This window comes from Aotus nancymaae, unplaced genomic scaffold, assembly GCF_030222135.1.
Source record: "Aotus nancymaae isolate 86718 unplaced genomic scaffold, 86718_ANA_hifiasm-v0.15.2.pri h1tg000076l, whole genome shotgun sequence".
In the NCBI taxonomy this organism is placed as follows: Eukaryota; Metazoa; Chordata; class Mammalia; order Primates; family Aotidae; genus Aotus; species Aotus nancymaae.
The window spans coordinates 21,124,767-21,152,318 of NW_026988491.1; the positions used below are offsets into that span (position 1 = coordinate 21,124,767).

General features: G+C 55.0%; 1 protein-coding gene across 2 annotated transcripts in view; it reads right to left on the reverse strand.

Moving 5' to 3' along the window:
- Positions 1-27,552, reverse strand: part of GRAMD4 (GRAM domain containing 4) — an 84,886-nt gene that overhangs the window by 52,059 nt on the left and 5,275 nt on the right. Inside the window, exon 1 of one of the 2 annotated variants that reach the window (XM_064368234.1) lies at positions 21,544-21,647. The exons of the other annotated variant lie outside the window; for it this stretch is intronic. The gene's annotated coding sequence lies outside the window, so the exon portion shown is untranslated. Of the gene's footprint in view, positions 1-21,543; positions 21,648-27,552 lie in introns of those variants that run through there. 2 annotated transcript variants of the gene reach the window in all.

The following is a 27,552-nucleotide window of genomic DNA, read 5'->3' on the forward strand; positions in this document are numbered from 1 at the left end:
GAAGCAGCCCAGACACCGCGGCCGGGGGGTCCCCGTCAGCCTAGGACCCCAGCCACCAGCTGAGCTTTCTTTCCTCTCCCAGAAGTCTCAAGAAAAAGGGACACCCATGGACTCTGCCTTGGGCCCTGCCAAAGCACAGCGTCCCCAAATACACAAAAACTTGAACTCCAAGGCGTCAGTGATCTGGGATGTTTCTCCAGAAAGAAGCTCGAATTCCTTCCCTTGGCAAAGCATCTTCAGGCTTGAGTCCTATGAGGGTCAGGCTGGAACCCCGTGTGGGGAGCTGAGCCTTCTGCACTGTGACAGGAAAGCCACCTGGGGGGCCAGGGAGCGGGCCCAGGGCTAGGCACACCCTGGGGTGCTAATGCCAGCACAGGGTACTGCCTGCTCTGGGGCCCCTCGCCAGGGTGGCTCAGGAGACAGTCAGGAATACTGGGAGGACTGGGAGGGGCCTGCGTGAGCCTGCGCTTCCTTCCTCCTTCCTCAGAGGAAGGAGCCGGTTAACGGCAAAGGACCCGACACAGGAACCTCCACGCACAGCCACATGTCCTATGCTTACTACTCGCAGCACGTATCTGCAAACCACCATGAAATATGCACTGCTCCTTCATGTAAATTCCGGACAGCCTGCGACTCTCACAGAGTGCTTTCATGAATCTGCGTTCAGATCTTGTCTCCACGGTTGGCCCGCAGCCACCACCAGGGAGCACGGCAGGGACGCTGGCTGGTGTTTCTGTTTCCGTTTGCAAACCACAACAAAGGTGGAAGGGAGAGCGTCACCTGTGAGTCTACGACCTGCGGAGTGTCCGTGCTGAACGAGGTAGCTGTTTTCCAGTGGCAGAGTCTCCTCACGAGGCTTTGAGCCACTCATGATCCACGGCGACAGACATCACACAATTCTTAATCTGCAAGTTAACACTTTCCTTATCACTGTCATAGGTCTAGACCAGCAACACGAGGAAGACTGAGGCCCTGCCTGGCAGCCGCGCCCCGCCCTTGGTGCGCCACCCTGCCAGCCACCACCATCCCACAGCGTTTCCGCCACGTGTCCAGCGGGCCCCGGGAACCTCAGCAGCACACGCAATAGTAAAATGCAGTCAAATAATTCAGGAGCAATGGGATTTGAGGATTCACTGCCTTTGCTTCCAACATAATTTATCTAACTGCAAGTTTACGTACTTTCATTTTTATTAATGGCCAACTCCAAAATTCCTGAAAACCCAGCAATTGGCTCCTGGGAACCCGTGTGAGCTGCCTCCAGATCCCTCCTCTCGTGTTGCTGCGGCCGGCGTGACGGTCATGAGGGAGCAGGGCTCCCTGACCCACAGCAGCCTCCCCTCACCCACCTCCCTCCCAGCAGGCTTGGGACAGATGTGTGAAATCGAAGGTGAGGCCTCAATGCAAAAGGAGAGTTCCTGAGAGGCCCCAAGGGGTTAAAGAGCCTGGGAAGCAGGACAGCAAGCTGGGCAGGCGGCCTCCAGGGTAGGAGGTGGTGTCTATGGTGTCTAAAGCAGCACTGATGCCTCAGGGTGAGGTGCGCCCATCTCTGACTCAGGGCCAGCAGCCTGACCTCTAGCCCCATCCTGGCACCCTGCCCTTGGCACCATGGCAGCCCCTCCCTGGCCTCCGGGATGCTGCCCAAGCCACATCGTCCCAGATGACCTTCCCAGCCATTAGGGAACCCACCACCTAGCCCAAGTCACCCGAGTTTACCCTCAATCACATCACACTGCCTGGGGACCCACAACCACCACACAGCACAGCGACAGCAGCTTGGGGACAGAGGGGACACTCGCCTGTGTGACGCTGGGGGCTGCATCCTAGCCCTCTGTGCCTCCAGCAGTGGGCGGGGCTGACCCACATCTGCTCCAGTCGCCCTAAGTACTGCGGGGGCTGGAGAGCCTCGAGGGTGGGCTTGTGCCCCACCGTCCACCAGATCGTCTGGACTACAGGCATACAGTGGGTATGCAGTGGGTTGCGGCAGCCGGACGCCAGGCCCTGGCTGGCCACAGCCGCATGACCTCAGACAGGGGCCCCTGCTCAGGGCTGTTAGAGGATGCCATGACACAGTGCCGGAAGGACTCAGCAACCTGCCCAGCCAGCAGCAGTAACAACAATAAAAACACGGCCCTACTCTCCAAACAAGTCTTTCACAAATGCTGCTCTCGTGTCCCACACATCACCACTGCATGACCACGGGCGCCGGGGAGGTGGCGCTGTTCTGCAGGTGTGGGGAGCCAGGGTAAAATGTTCTGAGACCATCCCAAGACCCCCAGTCACTATGAGCTCCCGAGCAGGGACCCAAGCCCAGGGTCCGCAGGCAGGGCAGGAAGGGCCTGTGGGTGAGCAGGGGCTGTGGGCAGCCAGAGGAGAGGACCACAGCACCCAGAACACAAACGGGTTCAGCCTTGGGACCTGGGAAGCAGGAGACCACGTCAGGGAGGGCGCAGCAGCCTCCGGCCACCCACTAGCCACCACGGCTTGTTCTTGCCCCAGCTGTGGGCAAACCAGGCCCACTCTCTCAGATCCCATCCCTGGGCCAGCCCCACAGGGTTGACAGTAAGGTTCCCTGAGTCAGGCTGCCCAGGTCAAGCCCAGTCCTAACCCTCAGTCTCCAGGTCTTTAGGTGGAGGCAGCAGGGGCACCTGGGCACAGGTGTGAGCTCAGAAGCCCGTCTCCAGGTGACCTGGGCCTCAGTCCAGGCTTGCACCAGCTTGGTCCTTGAGAGGAAGCCTCAGGCGGACGAGGGCTGGCAGCACCTGCTACACAGGGTGCGTTCTCAGGACCCAGCACCATGCCCTCACTTCCCCCAGGCTCCCCCGTGCACCCGAGCCTGTCAGCACCACAAATCTCCTGACACCAAGGAAAGAGGGCCTTCCTCCCATAGGCCAAGGACATCATCCAAATGTGGGTCCACAGCAAAGCACCCATGATCAGGAAACCACAGTAACAGTGACAATGACAACAACCACAGGAGCATCAGCCAGCCTCAGTGCTTCACACCCGAAACCTCAGACCTCTGGGAGTCCAATGCAGGAGAATCGCTTGAGCCCAGGAGTTCAAAACCAGCCTGGACAATACAGCAAGACCCCGCCTCTACAAAAAATAAAAGATACATTAGTCGGGCATGGTAGCGTGTGCCTGTGGTCCCAGCTACTCAGAAGGCTGAGTATTGCTTGAGGCAGGAGGATTGCTTGAGCCCAGGAGTTCAAGGCTGCAATGAGCCATGGTCGCACCACTGTACTCCAGCCTGGGCAAGAGATAGAGACGCTGTCTCTAAAAATAAATAAATAAAAATAATGCCACCAACAGTTCGACCCACAACTCAGAAGGGCAGCCCCTGCCCAATAAGCCTGTCTTGGACGGTACAAAGCAGGATGAAAGGACGGGAGTGACAAGTCCCCACTATGTTCATCTCCCCTGCCAGGTCTCAATCTGCCTAGTCACAACATTGAAAGGAAGGAGCTTTTGTTAAACCAACTGACAAATGGGTAAACCAAGGTTCAGGGAGGCAGGGTGAGAGAGAAATGGCACAACAGGAACATGAATTGACTCCACTAGACTCCACCGCCTGAGCTTGCTTGAACCCCAGGATAGTCCCAGAAGCAGCTCAGCACCAGCCACCCCACCCTCCCCAACATATGCCTCTATTAATGCATCCATCACACTGTATGACAGCTCACAGGCCCCTCTGCCTAGAAGCCTGAATGGGGACCCTGGCAGAGTGAGTGACTGCACAGATGTTTATTTATTTTTTATTTATTTTTTGAGATGGAGATTCACTCTTGTTGTCCAGGCTGGAGTGCCATGGCGTGACCTTGGCTCACTGCAACCTCTGCCACCCAGGTTCAAGTGATTCTCATGCCTCAGCCTCCTGAGTAGCTGGGACTACAGGCGTCTGCCACCACACCTGGCTAATTTTTTTGTATTTTTAGTAGAGACAGGGTTTCACCGTGTTGGCCAAGCTGATCTCAAACTCCTGACCTGAAGCGATCCGCCTGCCTTGCCCACCCAAAGTGCTGGGATTACAGACGTGAGCCACGATGCCCGGCCTGTACAGAAGTTTATTTAAACAAAACAAAGCTGGCAAGAAAACCTACGTTTAGACGCAGGTAGGCAAGCAAAAGCCGCTGTGTTGTAGAAGCAAATAAACGAAGTAACAGGAAGCACACGGAGGGAGGCATTGCTAGTGGAAACATTCTTTTTCCAACACTCTCCATCACTCTTAGCAACCAGGGCTTGGGAATATCCAGCCAGCGAGGTGGCTGCAAGGAAGCCCCTTCTGGATTCCTTGGATTTGCCCTGTCTTCCTGCCAATGCCCTTGCCCAGTTTCCTGCAAGCTGAAAGCTGTCTGAAAGCAGGCTGTTCCCCAGAGACGCTGCGGCCTCAAAGGCTGTGGCAGCAGGAACGCACAGGGAGTGCTCCTAGGTGGGGCTCAGCAGACCCATCCCCAAGGCCGGGCGGTAAACACCTTCAGCCCAGCAGGCCACAGGGCCTCTGCAACACCCTGACGCTGCTGCGGTGCAAACGGGCATGGCGGTGTGCAAACCAGACATCATTTACAAAACAGGCAGAAACAGGTGGCAGCGGGCAGGGTTGGCCCGTGGGCTGTAGCTGACCATCCCTGTCCAGGGTCCGCAGATGCCTAGCAGAACGAGAACGCTCACAGGAGCCCCACATCAGGGGCAGGGCAGACCAGAAGGCTCCTTTCGGTGGCCCACGCATCACACATTTGTGCGTGGGCCTTGCCACCATCCAGTCCTCTTGAGGAAAGGGCTGAGGAGCAAGGCATGGTTCCCGGCCAGGCTGGGGCAGCCTGGACAGTCTCCAAGTTCCTGGGGGCAGAAGAAGCTTGGTGAAGGATCCCACGTGCCACCAGCCACCCTCTTGTCCCACCTGGGCAGTAGCCTGGGAACTTCTCTCCACCATCCCAGGTCCCACCCAAGGCAGAGGAGCCAGCAAGGAGGGCGCCACACTCAGGGGTGCTGGGAGGTGAACTGACTCAGGACAGCCACCAGCATAGGCCCCATCCACACCTAACAGCAGCCGGGTCACCCCTCAGGTTTCAGAGAGGTGCCCCTTACCATCCAGTGACAAAGGACAACACAGTGACGGAGACTTCGTGAAGCCAGGAGCCAGCCCCAAGCACCGCCTCCTGCCTAGGGTGCCCTGGCCCTGGGGGGGCGGTGCTCTGCAGGCCCTGCTCAGCCGTTCCCGTCCCCAAAGCATTCCCACTCCACAGTGCAGGATCCGACGTGCGCGTGGGCCTGACCATCAGCGTGCTGTGTCCCTGGGGCCCAGCACACAGCCTGGCACCAAAAAACTGGCAGCAAATGAATGGCTGAGTCAGGTGGATGTTAAAGAAATTCCTGGTCCCTGGGCAAATCTAGTACTGAAGGAAACCCACGTGGCCTTAAACAGCTCCTCTCTTGAAAGAAGCCTTTGTGCACCTCCAAACCATGACCTTCCCTTCTGTCAACTTGTTTTTTAAATGTGGCCCAGCTGAGGTTAAAGGGCTCTGCCAGGCCTACGGAGACTCTCCCATATGGACCAAGCCCTGGGATACAAAGCAGGCCCCAAGTACCCTCTGTGTTCATGAAGGAAGCGCATGGCCAGGAGAAGGTGGACCCAGGCTCCTGCTCGGCAGGCAACGGGACCGCCCGAGGCCAAGCGGCCACTCAGTGGTCTGCTGTGTATGCCTTCGCTGCCAACCCAAGGCCCAAGAAACAAGAAAAATATGTTTTGGGCTTTTGTGTGTATGTGTGTGTGTGTGTGTGTGTTTTTTGAGACAGGGTCTTACTCTTTCATCCAGAATGAAGTGCAGTAGCACAATCACAGCTCACTGCGGCCTCCAATTCCTGGCTCAGTGGTCCTCCCAACTTAGTCACCAGAGTAGCTGCTACCACAGGCACTGCCACTGCCCAGCTAATTTTTTAAAAATTTTTAGTAGAGATGGGGTTTCACTATGTTGCTCAGGCTGGTCTCAAACTCCTGATTTCAAGCCATCCTTCCACCTCAGCCTCCCAAAGTGCTGGGATTACAAGCACGAGCCACCACAGCTGGCCAATAAAAAAAAAAAAGTATATATATTTTTTGAGATGGAGTTTCGCTCTTGTTGCCCAGGCTGTAATGCAGTGGCGCGACCTCAGCTCACTACAAAGTCCACCTCCCAGGTCAAGCGATTCTCCTGCCTCCACCTCCAAGCAGCTGGGATTACAGGCACCCGCCACCATACCTGGTTAATCTTTGTATTTTTTGTAGAGACTAAAAAATACAACATGGTTTCACCACGTTGGCCAGGCTGGTCTTGAACTCCTGACCTCGGGTCATCCGCCTGCCTCAGCCTCCCAAAGTGCTGGGATTACAGATGTGAGCCACCACACCCAACCCAAAATAAAATTTTTAAAGCAAGATTAAAAAAACCCCAGGTCCACCTCACACCTGTTGCCCAGGTAAAACCTGCCAGCTGGGGTGCTCTGATAGCCCAGTCTTACAGAAGAGTCTCCTGACAGGCCTGGGAGCAAGGGTGGCCCTGATGGAAAACAGAGAAGCACTTGTTTCCACTGCAGGCTGCAGGCTGATCGGGCTTGCCAAGGGGCAGCTCGCCGTCAGGTGGGGACTAGGGAACAAGAACACGGGGCAGGCAGGACATCTTAGAGCTGCAATATTGCACGTCCAGGAACAAAAGAAAGGGTGGGAGCGGACGAGGCTGTGCTAGGGCATCTGGTCCCATTCTGAGCACAGCGTGGAGTGTCCTAGCCAACGGCTGGAAGAGGCCTGAAGTGGAAATACCAGTTAGGAAACCATGGCCAGGCAGAGGAGAGAGGGCGGTGGCTGGGACTGGTGCGGGCAGCGGAGATGGAGCCAAGCTGGCATGTCTGGATTCATCCAGGGACAGCGAGAGCAGGGAGCGTCAGGCGAATCCCCTGACATCCCCATGTTAATGGTGGCCATAGCCACCCTTCATAAGCGACAGTACCTGCTCGATGCCTCCCGGCCACACCTTGCTCAATCCCTACACACCAGCCTGCGGGGGGCTGGGTTCCTGGCTTCCCTACACCTGTCTCCAGCCTGGCAGGTACTAAGAACCCATAACTATTGGCTACTATTATTAGGACCCACCCCCCTCCTTTCTTTTGAGATGGAAACTTGCTCTGTCACCAGTCTGGAGTGCAGTGGCATGGTCTTGGCTCACTGCAACCTCTGCCTCCTGTGTTCAAGCGATTCTCCTGTCTCAGCTTCCCGAGTAGCTGGATTACAGGCATGTACCACCACGCCTGGCTAATTTTTGTATTTTTAGTAGAGACAGGGTTTCACTATGCTGGCCAGGATAGTCTCGATTTCTTGACCTCATCGTGATCCACCCACCTAGGCCTCCCAAAGCGCTGGGATTAGAGGAGTGTGCCACTGCGCCTGGCGATGACCCCCGCTTTTTAAAGATATGAGGAAACTGTGGCTCAGGAAGGGATATCACATCCATCACAGGTGGAGGATGGGACCCTAGGCTTCACTGCTCCTGCCCACCTATGGGGCTGGACTGGGGGACCAGGGGCACCGGGCCATCGGAGAGAGTCAGAGTCGGCAGCAGAGCTTTGGACTCGCTGTATTCTCAGGCAGATGCCCTGGCCTGGTCCCAGCGTCTCCAGCCAGGTAGGGTAAACCACAGCCATAAGGGCCATGGAAAACTGTGCGACAGTTCCTCAAAAAATGAATAACAGAACTACCATATGACCCAGCAAGCCCACGTCTGGGTATATACACAAAGAACAGAAAGCAGGGCCTCAAACATGCACTTGCACACCCGTGTTCACAGCAGCGCATTCACCCAGCAAAAGGAAGAAACAACCCACGCGTCCGTCCAAAGGGCCAACGAGCCCCCGTGGAGATGCTCAGCACCAGCCGCCACCAGGGAAATGCGCACCAAACCACAGGGAGAGACCGCTCTACACCCATGAGGACAGCACGATCGAAAACTCAGAAAGCAACAAGTGCTGGCGAGGACGGGGAGAAACTGGAGTGTTCTGCGCTGTTGGCGGGAGGGTACAGTGGCACAGCTGCCACGGAGTACGGGATGGACGCTCTGCAAAATACTAAAAATAGAACTACCATATGACCCTGCAATCCCACTTCTGGGTCTCCTGAAAGAACTAAAGGCGAGGTCCTGAAGCAGTATCTGCGCACCCATGCTCACTGCGGCATTTTTCCTAACAGCCAAAAGGTGGAAGCAACACAAGTGTCCATCAACAGAAGAACGAACAGCAACACGCAGTCCATCTACACAATGGAATATTACTCAGTCCAGAAAAGGAAGGAAATCCTGACACTTGCCGGAACCTGTGTGAACCTAGAGGACATTATGCTTTGTGAAATGAGGGAGTAATAAATGGACAGACACTGTGAGATTCCACTTATCTGCAGTCCCCAGAGGAGTCAAAATGCACAGAGACAGGGTGTGGACTGGGGGGTGTCGGGGGTGGGGAGAGGCTCTGGAGAGGCAGTGCTTGATGGGTGCGGAGTTCCAGCTGGGGAAGATAGAACGTTCCGGAGGTGCAAGTGGTGACGGCTGCAGAACAGAGTGAATGTGCTTAATGACATGCTCAGAAATGGTTAACGTGGTACATTGTGTTATGTGTATTTTACCACAGTTTATACAGAGAGAGAGAGAACTGATCCTCTCTGAAAATCTACAAATTGAATGTAATTCCCCAAAAAAGAAAAACAACAGATTTTGGAAGAACCAAGACAATCTGGATCTGAGATTTACAGGGAAAAATAAACAAATCAAATAGCCAGGAAAATCCTGAAAAGCAAGACTGACAAGGGGAGGCCAGCCCTACCATGCGAAGGCGGTGGGGAGGCAGCCATGCTAAAAGGACGCTAATGGCGCATGAACACAGAGCAGAGCCCTGAGAAGGTACAGAAAGACTCAGATCTCCAATCACAATCAGATGCATGAGATAAATCATCTCACCAATCACGTTGGGACATCTAGGAAGCTACCTAAAAAAAGATAAGGAGGCCGGGCACAGTGGCTCACGCCTGTAATCCAACATTTTGGGAGGCTGAGGCGGGCGAATCATCTGAGGTTGGGAGTTCAAGACCTGCCTGACCAACATGGAGAAACCCTGTTTCTACTGGAAATACAAAATTAGCCGGGTTTGGTGGCGCTTGCCTGTAATCCCAGCTACTCGGGAGGCTGAGTCAGGAGAATTGCTTGACCCCAGGAGGCAGAAGTTGCCATGAGCTGAGATCGTGTCATTCCACTCCAGTCTGGGCGACAAGAGCAAAACTCTGTCAAAGAAAAAGAAAAAGAAAAGGCTGGCTCCATACCTTACACCTTCCCAAAATAAATTCAAATTAGACCAAAGATTTGAATGCAGAACAAGGAAAGCATTAATGTAGCCAAGGCGACCCCGAGGGGCACTCATAACCTCAGGACAGACAAAGAGAAGATACGTGATGCTAAAAAGACATTTTTGCAAGGCAAAACCTCCATAAGTAGTCAGAGATGAATGATAACCTGGGAAAAAAACATGTCAACACATATCACAAAGGATTCATTTGCCTGTCATGGATAAACATTCCAGCACAAAAATAGACAAAAGGCCAGGCACCGTGGCTCAAGCCTGTAATCCCAGCACTTTGGGAGGCCAAGGTGGGTAGGTCGTGAGGTCAGGAGTTTGAGACCAGCCTGGCCAACATGGTGAAACCCTGTCTCTACCAAAATTACAAAAAGTAGCCAGACATGGTGGCAGGCGCCTATAGTTGCAGCTACTCAGATGGTTGAGGCAGGAGAATTGCTTGAATCTGGGAGGCGGAGGTTGCAGTGAGCTGAGATCATGACACTGCACTCTAGCCTGAGTGACGGAGACTTTGTCAGAAAAGAAAGAGAGAAAGAGAAAAAGAGAGAGAGAGAGAAAGAGAGAGAGAGAGAAAGAAAGAGAGAAAGAAAGAAAGGCAGACAGACGGAGGAAGGGAGTGAGGGAGGGAAAGAAAAATGGAAAAAAGATAAAGGAAAAACAAACAGCTCATAAGTTAACCTTCACTTATAATAATGAGACAAATACGATTTTTTTTTTTTTTGAGACTGGTCTCACTCTGTGCCCAGGCTGGAGTGCACTGGTACGATCACAGCTCACCACAGTCTCGATCTCCCAGGCTCAGTGATCCTCCTGCCTCAGCCTCCCGAGTTGCTGAGACTACAGGTGCACGCCACTGAGCCCGGCTAATGTTTGTACTTTTTGTAGAGACACGGTTTTGCCACATTGCTCAGGCTGATCTTGGGCTCCTGGACAACATGGTCTCCCATAGTGTTGGGGTTATAGGCTTCAGTCCTATGCCCAGCCGAGAAATACAAACTACACTGCCTTCAGAAACCCATTCCCCAAAAGACTGGCAAAGAGACATAGCATGTGGGTGTGGGGTCAGGGAACACAGGCTCTGTCCCACGTGGAGAGTGGCGTGGAGGGAAATTTTGCGATGTCCAACAAAATGGCCATTTCACTTCCAGGAAGCTCTCGCAGTCTCACACACGCACGAAGGCGGCGGGGCAAGGCTGTCTCTGGCATCATGACAGCAAAGAGGCTGGACCCACCCATGCAGGACAGTCCACAGCTCAGCCCCACAGCCTCGCAAGGAGCCAGGACCCCCGTGCACTACCACAGAGAGCCCACCGCTGACCTGGTCACCTGCCAGCGCGTGCTTGGCCGTGTGTGTATGGAAATGAGGAGGAGGAGAGGAGAAAAAAGGCAAAGACAGAAGCGTGCCCGGGAGCTGCCCTGCAGGGGCTGGTGTGCAAGCAGGACCGATGGTGGCCTTTGCAGACACGAAGTGGGGGCTGAAGCCATCGGGAGCCTGGACCCACAGCGAATCTGAAATCCTGAAAGCATCAACTATTCTATAGCAAGCTAAATTTTTCAACTTAAAAAAATGTTCTCAAAAAACTAGCTAGGCATGGTGGCACGCACCTGTAACCCCAGCTCCTCAGGAGGCTGAGGCAGAGGAATCGCTTGAACCCAGGAGGCGGAGGTTGCAGTGAGCTGTGATTGTGCCACTGCACTCCAGCCTGGCAACAGAGCGAGACTCCATCTCAAAAAAAAAAAGGTTTTTAGAGACAAGGTCTTGCTCTGTCACCCAGGCCGAAGTATAGTGGTGCAGTCACAGCTCACTACAACCTTGAACTCCTGGGTTTGTGGAATTCTCCCATCTCAGCCACCCAAGTAACTAGGACCATGGGCATACGCCATCAGGCCCAGCTAATTTCTTTTTTCTTTTGAGATGGAGTCTCACTCTTGCTGCCCAACCTGGAGTGCAGTGGTGCGATCTCACCTCACTGCAACCTCTGCCTCCCAGATTCAAGTGATTCTCCTGCCTCAGCCTCTGGAGTAGCTGGGACTAAGGGCATGCGCCACCACATGCAGCTAATTGTTGTATTTTTAGTACAGACGGGGTTTCACCATGTTGGCCAGGCTGGTCTTGAACTCCCCACCTTGTGATCTGCCTGCCTCGGCCGCCTAGAGTGCTGGATTACAGGTGTGAGCCACCACACTCGGACTAATTAAACATTTTAATAAATAAGAAAGATTAAAATAAAAACAAACAAACAAAAACCCCAAAACACCCTAATTCACACGGCAGAGAATCTTGCCTAAGACCTAAACCAGAGGTTCTCAAAGTGTGGCCCAGGAACCCTGGGAGTTCCTTTTCGGGGACCCACAAAGTCAAAACGATTCCAGTGATAATCCTAAAATGCTGCTCGCCTTTTCCACACTCGCCCCAGGCAGCTGCATGGTGAGATGTGGCAGCTGACGGGTTACAGAAGCCAGTGTGAGCCAGCCAGCGTCTCCCAACAAACCAGACCCTGAAGAGAGCGGCAAAACATCAGCACCCCTCTTCACCAATTCTTTTTTTTAAGTAGTGACCTTTTTTAAAAAAAGATATGCTATTTATGTTAACATGTAACGGATTTATAGTTGCATGTTTCAAAAATTAACAGATCTTTTAAAATTTCTTAGTTTTAACTTCTAATAGCAAGTAGCAATGGATACAACCCACACACAGAAAGATATGCCAGTGTCCTCAATCGCTTGAGGCTGTCAGGGGCTCGGAGACCCGGGCTTAGCACCTGAGTGTGCAGGACGCACCTGCAGCCTCACTCCGCTGCCTCCTCCACGCCTGCCTGGGCCCTGTCTGTGCCTCCCTCACCCAGCATCCCTGCTCCCTCTTTTGGTAACGACCCTGCTCTCCACGGGGAACTGCCCATCACATGGTGAGGGGCTGCCAATCACATGCTCTGCTGCATGTCAGGAATGAAGCCACAAGGGAAGCAGAAGGAGCGTGGAGGCTTAAAAGGCACCACGCCAGAAGAAGGGGAGACCGGCGACCTGGCAGGAGCACCCGAAGCAGCTCCACACCACAGGCCCCTGGTCCTGAGCCAGCAAAGCCCCCCTCAGCTTAAGCAAGCCTGTGGGGACCCTTTCCATTTTGCATGCCCTCTCTGCTGGGGCTTTGGGAGACCCTGGGCAGTGGCCCGTGTCCCACCACTGGGAACAGGGTGACAGCTCCAGGCAATGGCTGCGGGCACTGGTCACAGGCAGCTGTCTGCCTTCTTTCACAGAAGGGCACAGGTGTCACCGGCCTTAAGAAATCATGGCATAAAACAGTCGATTCCCAAGGCAGACACTTGGGGTAGAATACGTTTATGACGAAAGGACTTCCGCTCTCCGCAGGACCCTCTGACAAATCAGTTTATAAACAGCAAGCTTCCCGGTGGTTTTAAGGCAAGATCAGATTCACAGTCAGCCACTTTATGGACACTCCTCCAGGGAGAAAGTGCCGAGACACACCCGCAATTCTTGCTGACTCATGACTGAGGAGTCCCCACGTGGGGAAACCCTTCTGAGGCTCACCTTTCTGCAGAAGCAGTCACACCTCATAACACGCCTTTGCTCCAGTGACAGCAAATGTGGAACCCGTGGGCACGTGGGGCCTTCATGCTCGACAGCGCTGACTTGTGGAAACGTTTCAGTCTCCATCTTCCAGACAGACCAAAATGCTCATTTCAGAGAACAGATCTAATACGTTAAATGCAGGATGCTAGGTAAATTTCCACTAGGTAACTTTAATTCTCAAAAACACTTAGTATCTAAAAGCACAACTATGAAATAACCGGCTCAAGGTCTGAAAGCCATGAGCCATCTGTGAATTGCGTAACTGACAGCGCAAGACTCTCACGCACAGGCCCTGCCCGTGCCCAGGGCGGCTCAACAGCAGAAATACCTGGGCCCCCCACCAGCCCCATCTGTTGATACAGGCTCTGAAAATCTACTTCTTGTGTGCTCGGGATTCTGTCAAGATCTTGGGATGTCCTGATCTGACCCTCCATCTCCATCACTGCCTCTGTGTCAGACAGTACCCTAGGACCCCCATCCTCCTCCAGGGGTGCTGCACGGCACTGAGCTGGTGGGCACCAGAGGCCCCCAGAAGAGCTCACAGCCCTGCGACCCCCGACCCGGGCCCTCTGGGTGCGGGGCGGCTCCTGTATTCTGCGTTATCCTTTTCCCACGCACCTCCCCTCCTGGGTCCCCTTCTCTTTCAGTCCTGGCTGAAACCCACCGTGTAGCTGATAAGGGTGCTCTCCAGACAAGGCTAGCTCCATCCTTCCCCGCTGGCCCACACCTGGCTTCCAGCAGCAGCTCCTAGTTCCAATTTCAGGTATTTCAGTCCCTCGAGGAGCTCGGAGCTGCACCACAGGCCCTGTCTGACCTCAGGGTCTCCCCACCTTCTGAACAAGCTCCTTCCCCCAAGCAGACCCCCATATGCCTCAACTAACCAGAATCTACCACCTAGACCCATGGGTGAGCCAGGAGCCGGCGGTCAGCAAATCCAACCAGTAACTAGCACAGCTTTTCTCCAAAGTGGGAGAAAAAGCAAAAGAGGCCTCCCAGTCAGCACTCATCCCGGACAAGGCCTTACAGCTTGCATAATTAGAATCCTCTGGCAACAAACGGTAAGGTGCAAATGACAACTCCATCCACCCGCCTCCTGCTCTCCATCCACAGACACAGTCCCTCACTCCACCTACCAGAGCGGCAAAAGACACCCACACATCTCGCTAGAATTCTCATTAAATTTTCATCAAAAACAGGCCACTCGGCCGGGTGAGGTGGCTCACGCCTGCACTCTCATCCCTTTGGGAGGCCGAGGTGGGCAGATCACTTGAAGCCAGCAGTTTGAGAACAGGCTGGCCAACATGGAGAAACCTGTCTCTACTAAAAATACAAAAATTAGCCATGCGTGGTTGTGGGCATCTGTGATCCCAGCTACTCAGGAGGCTGAGGCATAAGAATCACTTGAACCTGGGAGGCGGAGGTTGCAGTGAGCCGAGACTGTGGCACTGCACTCCAGCCTGGGCAACAGAGCGAGACTCTGCCTCAAAAAACAAAAGAAAACAAAAAAGGCCACCAATGCCAAACCCTAGTGGACTAAAAAGATGCAACTCACCAGAACATGCCACCCTGTACAGCGTTCTAAAGGCAAGATCTACAAGCAGATAATGGCAAAAACAAAACAAAACCCTCCATGTCTCCTAGACTTGCCCCCAGAAAGGTAACTTGCAAATAAAACTGTACTTGTTTCTGTCCTAATTAAAACCACGCCAGAAAATCACCTGAAACTTGAGTGAGTGATGGGGGGGGCGGAGAGAAAGAGAAAGAGAGAGAAAGAGAGAGAGAGAGAGAGAGAGAGAAGAGAACTGCTACCCAGTGACGCTCCTCTGGGTCTCAACCAGATTCCAACTCACCGCATCATCTCATCCCCATACGGCTTTGGGGGCTTCATATCATCTTCTCCTTGGGAGAACATAACCTCCTAAACGTCAAACTGAAAGAAACCCTCTTTAAAACAGCCTTGCTCAGCAGCATGCCTCCTGCCAGGAGGGGCACCTGGCACCGGGCAGGAGCTGGTCTGTGCACCACCTCAGGGCCCGCACCTGGCACCTGCAAGGCTCCAGCAGCCAAGGAAACCTCTCCCTCCTGCTGGAGCCACTTCCCAGTCCTCCAAGTCAAGAGACCCAAAGGTCTGGCTGCAGATTCCCAGGGAAGGGCAGGACTTATCGAAAGCAGGCGTGGAGACCTGGCTTAACCAGTCGAGCAGGCTGACGGATGGATGGGCGCTGAGAAGGGCGGCTCGCCTGGAGGCTGGAGGGTGGCTCACCTGGAGATGGCAGCTGAGCCAGCCCTGCAGCTGTCCAAGCTCCGCAAAGGAGTGGAGGCCTCTGTGACAGGTGGAAAAAAGGCCCCAAGAGGGCAAAAGAATGCTGCTGTGAAAGCCTAATCTCAGCCAGCATGGAGGCTCATGCCTGTAATCCCAGCACTTTGGGAAGCCAAGGCCAGTGGATCTCCTAAGGTCAGGAGTTCAAGACCAGCCTGGCTAACATGGTGAAACCCCATCTCTGTTAAAAATACAAAAATTAACTGGGTATGGTGGCACACGCCTGTAGTCTCAGCTACTCAGGAGGCTGTGGCAGAATTGCTTGAACTCGATGGGTGGAGGTTGCAGTGAACTGAGATTGTGCCGATGCACTCCAGCCTGGGCAACAGACCACATGAGACTCTGTCTCAAAAAAAAAAAAAGAAGCCTAATCTCTAAATTCCGAAAGGAAACAGAATTCTATCAACTGGTTCATCTGAGAAGAGAGAGACCATCCAAGTCCCTTGTCAAGCACTCAGTAGCCCAGGAGGCACTGGCACCCACCCACAGAGGGATGGTGACAAGGACTTCGGGCCTGTGGCCAGACAGCCCTGGAGTCCCCTGCAGGACCCTGCAGAACAGGCCACCAGGGACATCTGTCATCCTGGCCACACTTACATCTGTGGAAACTGATGGCTCTCAGCCTCATAAATGTGATTTCACCAGTAAGACTCCAGCCCCGGATGGCATGAGCCGGCAGCCGGAGTCCCTAATCCACGGGAAGCGGGGCCTGGGCCCAGCTAGTCCTTGTCCTCATGGTCAATCCAGGAAGCAGAGAAACCGCAGCAGGCAGCCCTGGCCTCCTGTCATGGTGCAGATCCAGAACTATGCACAGTGATTCCAACAACGTGTCCACAGAGTGAATTATGAGAAAGTGAACCCATCCTAATATGCTGAAGTAATGCTTCCAGCATGGAGAGCATCCAGGGTCTGGCTGCCCGTCCCACCAGGATAGCAGCTCCCGCTCCTCAGCCTCCCTGCGTGAACTGGGAAGGTGATCAAGGTACAGAAACAGTGCTGGGCGTTAAGGCCAGGGACCTCGGGGACCCCGGGGACCCCGCTTAGCAGCTAGCTCTGGGATCTGGACAAGCTATGTATCACCCTGGCGCCTGCCAGACGGGGTGCTCACCTGCCCATGTGGTCACCTGCCTGTGTGGCCTGGGCTTGTGGTTCTCTGGGTGTTCACATCTTGACCCTCTGACTGTCTGCAGGGGTCCCTGTGATGATTTGGAGGGGCAGCTGGAAAGGCCATTCTGGGGGCTGTGGGGGGCGCCCAGAAGGGTCAGGGCAGGAAGAGAGGTCTCCCATGGGTGTGTCCAGAGCCAACCTCACCTAGGGCTGAGCTGCCTTCAGGGGAGCCTGTTAAAATGTGCAATCCTCTCACCTCTGCACCCCATGCCCCTACTGACCACCAGGCCCAGAACATCAGGACCCCACCTCCCCTTTCCAGACACAGGCCAGGCCATGGGCTGCAGGATGAGAGTCCTGTGGGTGGAGGACCTCTGTGTGGCATTAAAGGGAGACTCACAACACAGGAAAACACAGTCAGAAGAGGGACCACCTCCAGAGGCAGCCAAGTTAAACACCTGTCCCAGTGGCCAGTCTCCCCCATGTCCCCACCTGGATCGTTCCAGAATCCTTCCGCATGGAGACTTACTACATCTCACGGTCTCTATCTGAAGTTAGTTCCCATGGCCGCCCTGGGATTCAAAACATGCCCCTCTTGGGCACCTGGCACTGACTTTACCTCCCCAACCCTGTGTGTCTCCCAGGGAAGGGCACACTCTCCCAAGCCCGTCGGCCAACCGCATGCGGGGCTGGGGTCTGGACCCCACTTCCCAGCTGCTTTGCCTCGAGACCAAGCCACAAAGTCCACAGGAGGCAGGCACAGCAGGTACCGTGGTGACTGAGCTGCACTCAGAGCAGCAGAAACAAACCCGCTGCAGTCAGAAGGCCCAGGTCCCAACGCACTGGTGACCAGCAGTGGACACAGGAGCGGCAAACCACAGATGGCAAAACCCGTGCTGGCCAGGCAGGAGGCGCTACGATGCACTTCAGAACATGCAGGGTGCCCCTCCCCACGCCCGGCCCCGGCTCCGCCCCCGCCCCTCCCCTCTGGGCTTGCAGGGCACCAACTCTCCCCTCCCTCCCAAGAGCTGCCACCTCACCTGGGACCAGGACGGCCCCAGCCTCCATCTCCAGCCCGGCCCTCCTGGACCCCAGGGCAGGACAGATGCCAGGGCCAACTTTCCTGAGACCAAGCTCCACTTTACCCCTGGACATCTCTGTACCTGAAACCTGAAACAGCTGCCCCCCAACACCAGAGGTCCCTCACCAACCCCAGGCCATGTCCCTTCCTCTACCAAGGGCTCCCTAGAGGGCCAGAAGCCTCCCCCTACTCTAACCCTCCTCTGGCCACTGCCCCCACCACCCCATAAATGCCAAGGATCACTGCACACACCTGGTCCCTCACACCCATGTGCATGCATTCCTGTCCTGGCCTAGAATGCTCTTTCTCTAGCATCACCCACCCCACCCGCCCACTTCCACCTGTCCTTCCACAAAAACAGGGGCAGGGAGGAGGGGCCCGCCAGGCAGGTATGGCCTATGGGCGGAGCTATGGCAGGTGACAGTGTGGACCTGGGCAGGGAAAGGTGTGTACAGGGAGGCAGGGAAGGGAGAGCACAGGGCAGGAGCCAGGCATGGGCAGCTGGGGAGGGGCTGGCAGGATGCTGGATATCAAGGCTGGCTTCTGCTTGATGGTGAGCCCAGAGGTTCCCACTATATTATTAAAAATAATGAAAATATGGTCAGGTGAGGTGGTTCACACCTGTAATCCCAGCTACTTAGAAGGCTGAGGCAGGAGAATCGCTTGAACCCGGGAGGCAGAGGTTGCAGCGAGTGGAGATTACGCCACTACATTCCAGCCTGGGTGACACAGCAAGACTCCATCTCAAAAAAATAAATAAATAAAAATAATGAAAATAGACCAAAGAGGACCATGCACAGACCTGGAGCGGCAGCACAGACCCCAGGCCTATGACGTGTCCCATTCAATGCCCCAGAAGCCCAAAAGATGAAAAGGGAAGAGGACTCAGCCCACAAGCCTCCCTTAGAAGGCCACCCCAGCACTGAGCCGCATGTGGCAGGAAGTCACTTAGTGCAGCGCTGGCCGCCTCTGCCTGCCCGCCATGGGACTCTGGGTGGGCCCTGTGGCAGGGGTGAGGGGGTCCCACCTGCCCTCTTGTATGGTGGGCCCAGCGGAGGAGAGGCACTCAGAGAACACCTGCCAAATGGTCAAGAACAACAAATCCCCTTCCCTGCCCAGCTGCAGAAACAGGAATGCCTCTCGTCAAGACCACCTGCAAAAAGGGCCGCCCGCGAGCAACTTCTGCTGAACGTGAGGTTCTGGGGAGAAGGAAGTGGGCAGGAGAGAATCCCGTGACGGTTCAGCAGGCCTCAGAGTCAGAACTTGGGACTTTTTCAGCGTTTCAGCACAATTTACCTTTCTCCTTTTGGTAGAGAGAAAAGGTCTGCAAATCAAATAACAGAGTAAATGAGGTTTCGATGTTACTTAGGCAAACACGTTATTCTCCAGTATTTGAGAACAGGGTGGATAAAATCAATTCCTTTTATGTTTTTGTTCAAATACTTTCTTTTTTGAAAGCCCGCATGGAGAGTTCTAATTTAGGTTATGTTGGTGCACCAAAATAATCACAATGTGGGGTTTATGTCTTCTAATTATATAGAATTTAGGACAAAATATTCATGTAAGTGATTCTGGAATACTTTATAAATAGGTCATACAGGCAATTTTTATTGCTAAAATTCTTTCAACTCAGTGCAGCAGAGTCAATGCCTCCATGTAGAAAGCAAGGCGGGCAGCCAGCAGCCCGCAAATCAGCCGACACTGGGGTCGGTAGAGCCCCTTGCAGGGCTGGTCACCATAAATGTGGCCACAGAACTCCAAGACTCCTGGGAGAGAAATCTGCTTCTGCAGGCGTAGAGGATGTGGCTCCTCCCTAGTCTGATGCAGTCGGAACAGTGAAAACATTCAGGAGAGAAACTGAATACAGCCCCTCCCAGCTGCGAATGACTGAGTTCACAGCACAGCCCAGTGGGGCTTCCTCACCTTCCTCGCCATGACTCAGTGCAAACAACTCACTTCATTCTACTTCATTCTTTTTTTTTTTTTTTTTAACAGGGTCTCCTCCTTATGTTTCCCAGGGTGGCTTCAAACTCCTGGGCTCCAGGGATCCTCCCGCCTTAGCCTCCCAAGGAGCTGGGAGCACAGGCACACACCACTGCACTCAGCTCTGCTATGCTTAATCATACAACTAAGAAGTCAATTATTTAAAAACACACACTTGCTTCCATGATGCCCTTGACAAGTGCGGGACCTGGGGGCAAGCGAGAGGGCCTTGCTGTGTGGAGCCTGCTGGCGCAGGAGGAGACACACCAGTCCTAGGCTGGGCCCCAAGGTTCCAATGATGCCACAGACCCTTGCTGACTATGCCTGGCCATGGCTAACTGGAGAGTGCAGGAGGTGGCCTTTCTGAGGGACACAGCCTAGGACTTCAGCAACGTCCACTGGCCTCTGCCTCATGGAGCTTCAGTAAATTTGTCTAAATGAATTTGGTAAATCTGTCCAGACCAATGAACCCCAATTTTCTGACGCTTTTGAGACAAGGTCTCACTCTGTCGCACAGGCTGGAGTGCAAGGGCGATCACAGCTCACTGCAGCCTCGATCTCCCAGCACTGGGAGAGGTCCCCAGTACTCCTGAATCCCACCTACCAGCCATCTTCCCCCAGCTTCCCAATCAAAGCCCCTACCAAGAGGAATCTCGGCCGACAGCCATCCATGTGGCCCCAGAGCAGTCACGGCCAGATTCCCAGCTCATCAGCCCCTCTGGATGCAGGAGGCACCAGGGCACAGGGCTGTCCAGGCAGCCCAACAGCTGATGCACACGTGGGGTCTCGAGACCTGTGTTAAGACAGCCTAAGGACCAGGGGGATGGAGAGGGCGGGGATGGAGAGGGCGGGGCCAGGGCTCCCGGAGCAGGCTTGGGAAGGAGGACAGAGGAAAGGGTGGCACCCTGCAGCTCCAGGAACACTGGCCACCCCTGCCCCGCAACCAGGAACATCTTCAGATCGCTCATTCTCCAAAGGCAACTGATGGCTAAGACTGTGAGGGACCGGGGTGGGGCCTTCTGAAAGCTTAGACTCTGGCTGGCCAGAGGCCACGGCTCCCCTTTTGCCCTCTACAGTGGTTTGGCCCACTCTACAGATACCAATATAAACAGCACTCGACCGGGGAGGGCGCTCCAACAAGCCAGTGGGGCTGCCCTGCATCCACACAGAGCTCAGCAGGCCTGCCACCTCCCTGCCCTTGTGCGATGCTGCCTGGAGGGATGGAAGAGGGATAGAAAGACAGGGCGGAGGTGTGTGACCCCGGCTCCGCCCCTGCTGACCCACCAGCTCCTCACCCATCGAGTTGTGGGGGACACTGGGCAGTCACCAGGGTTCCACGCTCCTAGGTTCTGACAGCAGATGGGGGTGGCTGGGGCTGGCTCCCCAGCGCCTGTCCACCCTGAGTCACAGCTCTTGATGTCGGGTTTAGAGAAAGACTCTGGGAGAGCCCCAGCCCTGATGGAGTCCTAGGGAGCTGCCTGTCCTCCCCGACCCCAGCAGTTCTCAAGTAGATGTCACCCACTCCCTCCCCGTCTATGCCCCTCCAGACCAGCCCCTGGCCCCCTCACCCCTCAGGCCTTTTGCCAGCCATCCTGTGAGGTGAGTTGGTCTGCCCAGACAGGGGAGGAACAGGGGCCCCGTATCATCCTCCTGCAGCCCCGCCCCGATGCCCGGGCTTCTGGGGCACACGCCTGTTTCACTTCCTCCCCGCCAAACATCTGCCACCTCCACCAGGTGGTCAGGCTCCGGGGGCCAGCAACCACCACCAGTCAATTACAGCCGTTTCAATCCTACCTTGGGCCAGCGCCTCTGGGTCCCTCCCTCCTGAGCTTGGGTTGCCTCAGCGTACCTGCCTAGGTTCCTCTCGCAGGACAGGACAGGACAGGATGGAGCCCCCGCCCGCTGACCCCATCCAGCCCGCTGAACCCCATCCAGCCCGCTGAACCCCATCCAGCCCGCTGACCCCCGTCCAGCCCACTGGCCCCCTGTCCCGGCCTGGGCCGCCTGCCTGGCATGCTGCTGGGGAAGGCCCTTCCACTCAAACCTTTGCCAGACCCCTGACTATCCCCCTAGTTGGAAGAAAAGGGCTACAGAAACCAACCTGGACACTGAAGCTGGAACAGGACCCCAAAGGGCCTCCGCCTCCCAGAGCTGATGGCCGGTGTCACTCTGGACGGCTGGGCTTTCGGAACCGCCTTCCCCTTCCCGCCCCCACACACCTAAACCTGACAGTTTCACTTCTTGGGTGGAGAACTTGTGAAATGATTCACACACCTCGCTGTGGTCCTAGCAGTGTTGGGGACACAACGTCACCTTCTACTCTGGAACTCCAGATCACTGGCTCATCACAGCCCAGCGGGCACACATGCTCCAGATCACAGGGGCCTCCACTCTCTTGGGGTCCACTCCTGCTGTCAGCTGAGTGTTCCCCCAGGCCAGGGTTCCATCTACCTCATTAGGATTCTGTGTAAAACAAGAGCCCCTGGGCACACGCACTGGGAAAGCACTTGAGGAAGCTGTGGCCACCAGCACGGGCTTTGCCCAGCGCCATGGGCTAGTTACAGCCCAGTTCTTCCTGGGTGAGAGGCCGGGTTCTAGGACGCTGATGGGGTGTGGGTATTGCTTCAGAGTTTTTTTGTTTTTGTTTTTGTTTTTTGAGATGGAGTCTCCCTCTGTTGCCAGGCTGGAGTGCAGTGGTGCGATCTCAGCTCTCTGCAACCTCCGCCTCCTGGGTTCAAGCGATTCTCATGTCTCAGTCTCGCGAGTAGCTGGGACTACAGGGTGTGTGCCACCATGCCCAGCTAATTTTTTATATTTTTAGTAGAGACGGGGCTTTACCATATTGGCCGGGCTGGTCTCTAACTCCTGACCTCGTGATCTGCCCACCTCAGTCTCCCAAAGTGTTGGGATTACAGGCGTGAGCCACTGTGCCCCGCCTTGCTTCAGAGTTTGAAACCCAAACTCCCCACCCGGGGGCCAAGGTCAACACACACCTTCCTACCTCTTGCCAATCCAGGTCCCAAGTGCCCTTGGACTGCAAGGCCTCGGCTCCCTCCTCTTCGGCCGCAGGGCAGGAAGATGGAGGACCCTGCAGGCCTCACTGCTCAGACCAGGCTCACCCCAGCATCACTTTCCCCAGCAGACAGGCAGGGGCTCCCCTCAACTCATGTCCCAGAAGGGGCAGCAGCCAGTCACCCTGAGAAGCTCAGACCCCACCAGCATTTCAGCCATAGCAGAGCTCTGTAACCAGAGAGGACAGAGCCCCTCCAGGCCAGCGTCACCCAGCAAATGCTTCTGATCAATGCACCAGACTGAGCCAGCCCACAAATCTCAACCGAGAAAGCAGGGAGGAGCCAATGGGGCCCAGCGAGGATTGCGGGGGGGCATGGGGTGGTGGGGAGGACCCAGGGCAAGTAGGGAGACATGGTCAAGAGGGAAGGCAGCAAGCAGGCCCCAGGTGGGGGCATGGGCAGGTGAGTGGACCAGCCCCCAAGCTGCATCCCCGAGAACGCCAGCATCCCCAGCCCAGGGCGGCCCTGGCTCCTGTGCTCTGCTCCAGGCCCCAGAATGGGGGAGCCAGGCCAGTTCCACCTTCTTCCTCAGACACACCCCATAGGGTTGGGGAAACGGAGTTGTGGGCGGTCCTAGCCCTATAGCATAGAGACCAGGGCCTTCAGTGGACACAGGTCCCTAGTACCCTTGGAGTTGTGTAAAACAAGGAGCCAGGTATCCCACTGCACCTGACATGTGGCTGGAACCCCAGTCCTGGCACCAGAGGAGCTGCAGGCACATGCTGAGTGGGTCTCCAGGAGTCTTGCACAGAGGCTGACCTTTAACAAGCTGACCTGAGAGGCTCCCATGCCAGCCCTAGCCCAGTCCCAAGCCATCCCCACTTCCATGTCCTACAAAGGGCTCCTGTGCCCCTCCCTCATTCCTCCAGGGAGCCCTCCTTGTCGCTTCCTCCCCGCTGGGTCAGCCCCCTCCCCATCCTACTTTACCGTCCCACTCCCAGAGGCTCCCTCCCACCATGTGTGTCCTGAAGGCAGAAGCATCACTCAGGTGCCTGGGACAGGTCGTAAGCGGCCGGCACCCCTCATGGAGCCCTGAACACATAGGTGAGTGTCTTGTCTTCCAGGCAAGGGCCTTGGGGTGCTGTGACCAGAGCCTTCTTGTGTCTAGGGCCAAAGTTAACCCAACAGCAAGAAACAAGACAAGCTCCATGCAGATCCCCAAAATGCAGCCTGGAAAGGACCACGGACGAACCAGCAGACAGGGAGGCACCGCTGGTTCTGTTTTCCCAAAACTTCTGCGAGGGCCTGAAGCATTCCTGCATGAAAGACGCTTAGCAAAAAGGCCAGCAGATGCGGCTCTGTAGATCTTTTCAAAGGCTGTCCCCTGCCAGGGTGACAAGTTCAGAGGTGGAGAGGGGACAGACCTGGCCAGGATGGAGTCGGAGATCTGTCTGAACTCTAAAGCGTCCCGCCGGCTGCCTTTCTCCTCCTTGCCTGAGGAGGCCAGACTCTGGGATGTGTTCTAAGTCAGCCCCCCTTTTAGGTCTCAAAGCAATGCCAAGCCCGTGCCCGTACCCACAAAGCCGGGCTGACTAAGCACAGCAGGGAAGTCCCTGGTTCTCCTGCAGCCTCCCTCCCGTCTTCCTCTAAGTCATGGAACCATGTTGGGGAGGCGGCGGCCCCTCCTCAGCCCCAGCCAGCCAGCCATGCTGCAACAGCACACTGGGAGCCCGGGCTCAAGGCCGAGGGGTCCCACTAACAACTCCAGTCCCACTATGCAGACACACCGGGACTAAGATTATGTAGATGGGTGGCGAGTGGTGGGAGTCTGGCTTCCTGCTGCTGGAATAGACATGTATTGATCAGCAAGAAAGGAGACCAGAAAGATCCATGCAGGAACCGGATCAGAGTGCATCACTGGTGTGAACTCACACTTCACTCAATACAGGTACAGGAGGCTACACATGGATGCAGGTAGAGACATGTACATACATGTGTGTTAACTCACACGTGTATCACCAGTGTGAACTCGCACCTCACTCAGCACAGGACAGGAGGCTACACATGGACGCAGGTAGAGACATGTACATCAGCTCACGTGTGCATTTCCTTGCTGTCGGCTGAGAGGGCCTAGAAGCAACGACACCCCAGGAGTAATGAGTATACCTGCTACCTGGATCTTGGTTTCCGATTCTGCTCTCCAGTAAAAGGAACTCGGGCTCCCTGGAGAAGGGGCTGCATAAGCTCATAAATGGGGAGAAGAGGCAGACCCCCACTGCAGAAGATTGCCATGTCAGTGACGCAGCCATTCTGCCCTCAAGGAGGTGGGTGTGACTCCCCAGCCTTCAAGTGTAGCTGGGTGTAGTGGCCTCTTCCCAAAGGCAACAGAACCGGAGGGAGGAGACACGAGAACCGCTGTGAAGACGCCTGACAAACACACCTCAGCCGGTTAGCCAAGTCAACACCAGCAGCCGCGGGTCACATGGATGACATGCGCCTGGCATGATGTGGTAAGAGGGCACCGCGCCCCTTAGCAGGAAGGCCTTCTTCCCGCTGCTAAGCTGGCGCCCCAGTCTCACCGTGAGAAACACATCCAAATTCCAACAGAGGAATTCCAATTGTCCAAACAGACAAATTCCTATGGATGGAGATCCCACAATATACCCACTATTTCGTAAGACTGTCAGAGTCATCAAAACTAAGAAAAGTCTGAGAAGCTGTCACAGCCAAGATGAGCTTACAGAGACATGACAGCTAAATGTCATCTGGGACCCAAGATGCAGTCTTGGAACAGAAAAAGGACATTAGGTGAAAGCTAAGGAATCTGAACACACTATGTGCTTTGGCTAATAACAATGTATCGATATTGGTCCACGGATTTTAACAAACTATCGCACTGAAGTAAGATGTTCATCACAGGACAAACTGCAAAGGTTGGCAAGGATAATTTGGAAATTCTGTATTATCTCTGCAATTTTTCTATAAATCTAAAACAGTTTTTAAAAAATAGAGTTGGCCGGGGTGGTGGCTCATGCCTGCAATCCCAGCACTTAGGGAGGCTGAGGTGAGTGGATCACAAGATCAGTAGTTCGAGACCAGCCTGACCAATATGGTGAAACCCCTCTCTACTAAAAATGCAAAAATTAGCCAGGTGTGGTGGAACGCACCTGTAATCCCAGCTACTCAGGAGGCTTAGGCAGGAGAACTGCTCAAACCTGAACCCAGGAGGCAGAGGTTGCAGTGAGCCGAAATCACGCCACTGCACTCCAGCCTGTGTGACAGAGTGAGACTTCCTCTCAAAAAAAAAAAAAAAAGAGGGCCGGGCGCGGTGGCTCACGCCTGTAATCCCAGCACTTTGGGAGGCCGAGGCGGGTGGATCACGAGGTCAAGAGATCGAGACCATCCTGGTCAACATGGTGAAACCCCGTCTCTACTAAAGATACAAAAAATTAGCTGGGCACGGTGGTGCGTGCCTGTAATCCCAGCTACTCAGGAGGCTGAGGCAGGAGAATTGCCTGAACCCAGGAGGCGGAGGTTGCGGTGAGCCGAGATCGCGCCATTGCACTCCAGCCTGGGTAACAAGAGCGAAACTCCGTCTCAAAAAAAAAAAAAAAAAAAAAAAAAGAGTTAAAATAGGGTTATTGGCTGGGTGCAGTGGCTCATGCCTATAATCCCAGCACTGTGAGAGGCCAAGGTGGGTGGATCACCTGAGGTCAGGAGTTCGAGACCAGCCTGGCCAACATGGTGAAACCCTGTCTCTACTAAAAATGCAAAAATTAGCCGGGCGTAGTGGTGGACACTCATAATCCCAGCTACTCAGAAGGCTGAGGCAGGACAATCACTTGAACCTGGGAGGCAGAGGCTGCAGTTTGCCGAGATCACACCACTGCACTGCAGCCTGGGTGACAAGAGCAAAACTCCATCTCAAAAAAACACACACACACAACTATTAAAAACAAAAACTCAGGATGGGGGGACACAGGCTCTGGGCTCACTCCCCAGCTCTACCTGAGCACCTAGGAACATTCACAGCCAAACCCCGCCCCAGGTGCCCCAGAGGACGCAGAGTAAAAGCCTGGAGATTCTATGACATATACGTACAATAATGGAAGGACGACCCAGGGACAACAGTAGGCTATGGGATGAACTGGGGAAGTCCGTGAGAGCCGCGTGCGTGGGGCCCAGGCCGCAAGCATCCTCATCTGCAGCCATTTGCCCCCCACACACCTGATAGATGCTGTCCCCAGTGACTCCAGGCATGAGAGGAAAAGCAGGGCCCTGCCCTCTAGGAGCTCAGAAGATGGGCAGGTAAATAGCAGGCAGTCAGCACAGGGGCAGGGGCCAAAAGCCAAAGCCCGAGGGAGTGGAAAGGTCCCAAAGGCTTCCTGGAGGCAGCTGAGTACAGTTCACATGAATGGCAAGGACGGAAACGTATGAGACGTGAAATGGCACGCGGTGCCCTGCACACGGTGGGTACACAGCATGGGAAGCGTAAAGAGCTCTATGCCAGCCAAACCAACACAAGGGGCTGCTGTGAACTCAGACGCCTGGCACTTAGGAGGCAAGGCGAGCCCTCCATGCGTCCTGACAAAGGTGGTCCAGGGGCAGGGAAGAGGTGCCACACTCTAGGAGGGGCACCACGCCCAGCTCGGCCACTGCACGTGACAGCACAGATGAAAACACATCCACGCGGAGTCGGGGACGCCGATGCCAGAGGCCACAGGTGGTCTGAGTGCTTCTGTATGAAACGCCCAGAGGAGAGAAATGAGAGAGACAGAAAAGAGAAGGGTGGGTGCCGGGGGTGGGAGGAAGGGTCCAGAGAGTGCCTACAGCGTCTAGAGGGCTCGGGTCCCTGTTTGAGTTTCAACTGTGGTGATGGCTGCACAGCTCGGTGAAATGTATGGGAAGTCCGTGAACTGTGCACTTTAATGAATGTGTTGAATGGTGTGTGAATTACACCTCAATAAAGACACTGACAAACACACCTCAGCCAGGTGGCCAAGGCCCACACCAAGAATGAGGAACAAACAATCCTTCCCAGCCTGGCCCCCGGCCCCACCCACTCCACAGCCCAGCTCAGCCCCGAGCCAGCGTCCCAG